Genomic DNA, 1,712 nt, shown 5'->3' on the forward strand with positions numbered 1-1,712 from the left:
AACCTCTTCAACCTCTTGGAGTTCATTTTGATAAGTATCATTTTATATGATCTTATGCACATAGGTATTAAGCCCTTGTAATCCTCTCCTAAGAATATCCCCCCTGTTTTCACTGTGTGAATGTTTAGATTGCTGTTTATCATCACACATGATTTATTCTTTGCCAGCGGCACTGTTTATTAGCAGACAGGATTACAAAAATAGATGGCAGACACCTCAGTTCATTCTAATAAGCCTATTGATCTGATCCATCCTGTTGCCAGCATCTCTACCTTCTAAAAGGACCATAGGAAGTTACTTGCTTCCTTAAAACATACAGTATAGATCTCCTGAATCAGATCCTCCATATAGATGATACCATATTTACCAAGAGGTTGAGCAATAAAAGGGTTATCTGTTAAGGCAATTAGCTTCTTATTAATTTCTCCATAACCATGCTTGCACATTAGCTCATTTACTGACTTCAGGTTCGGATCTCATGCAATATAGGTATCGTTCCACAATCCTCAGCATATTGATTGAAGCCGCATAGAGCTTAGAAAAGGTGACATTGAAGATCTAGCAAAAGTGAAGGTGCTGCAACACCTCATGGACCTTCTGACTTACACCATTGATACCTCTGATTCTGATGACAAATGCCAACTTGGATTCTGCAAGTACATAGAAGCCCACTTTTCTGTCCATTCTAGCCACTTGGACCTCAGTTCTGGGCATTTCATTATGCTCCTTGTGATAGTGCTTCACTTTTTTTTTTTTTTATAGATGAGCTTCCTCCTTGCTTTTCAAAATATCTTTTGGGCATATTTCTTTCTCAAGGGCTTTATTTTCAGCTCAATGATATTCCATTCCTTTTCCTTAAGGTTTCCTGGCACAGTATGAACCTTCTTTTTCGTCTCCTCAGTACACTCCATCGTTTTAACTGGAAAAGAGAAATCAATGATTCTTTTAAGTCAAAAAAAATTTCAAAAGCAAAACCTTTTAATTCCTTCATATTCATTATAACTGAGAAGCTTTCAGTCAGCCCTGTGTTATTCTCAGTGCTGCTTAAGTCATATGTGACCTTCTGAGTGTTTCCCTAACCTTAATTGTATAAAATGTGGGTCCCCCAAAAAGCAAATGATGTCCACAAAGTAAATTAAATGTTATCATGCTTCATTTAAGTGAGAAAGTGAGAAATTTTCAATTTGTTGAAAAGTCTAAGGTCTTTAAGCAGAAGTTGTGCATCCATGGTACAGCACTAAACTCTAGCATACTGAGCATTGATGATATTTGCTCAGTGGCAAACTCCGTGGAGCCACAGACCCAACATACCAAGGGTCTTGACAGTCTCCTTGGAAGAACAAAGTATATTCATGAAATTTTATTAGCAACACCAGAGAGAGTACAATGACCATGACCCTCCATGTGTTTGTATGCAAGAGTGCATAGTAGTCAGCCAAAAAGGTGAAGGGGGGAAGTAAAAGCAGGTGTATGTAGAGTGAAGATACAGAGAAAGGGCGTGTAGGGGAATGGAAAGACTTGGACAGACTGGATCTAGAACAATGGCTGTCTTCCCTCAGGACCACTAGAGGGATTTTTATATCCTCTTTTTTTTTTAATTGTGAAAATACCTTACAGAGGGGTTACAATTACATGGGCAAGATAATCAGTACATTTCTTATCAAGCATTGTTGCCTCCTCCTTTGTTTTTCCCCTTCCCATCCCTTCCAATC

At 38.4% G+C, this 1,712-nt stretch overlaps 1 pseudogene; it reads right to left on the bottom strand.

Moving 5' to 3' along the window:
* Window positions 1-216: 216 nt before the first annotated feature.
* LOC122113856 lies at window positions 217-911 on the bottom strand (annotated as a pseudogene).
* Between the last annotated feature and the right edge of the window lie 801 nt (window positions 912-1,712).

The sequence above is a fragment of the Dipodomys spectabilis genome, unplaced genomic scaffold, assembly GCF_019054845.1.
Source record: "Dipodomys spectabilis isolate Male_0828 unplaced genomic scaffold, ASM1905484v1 ptg000098l, whole genome shotgun sequence".
In the NCBI taxonomy this organism is placed as follows: Eukaryota; Metazoa; Chordata; class Mammalia; order Rodentia; family Heteromyidae; genus Dipodomys; species Dipodomys spectabilis.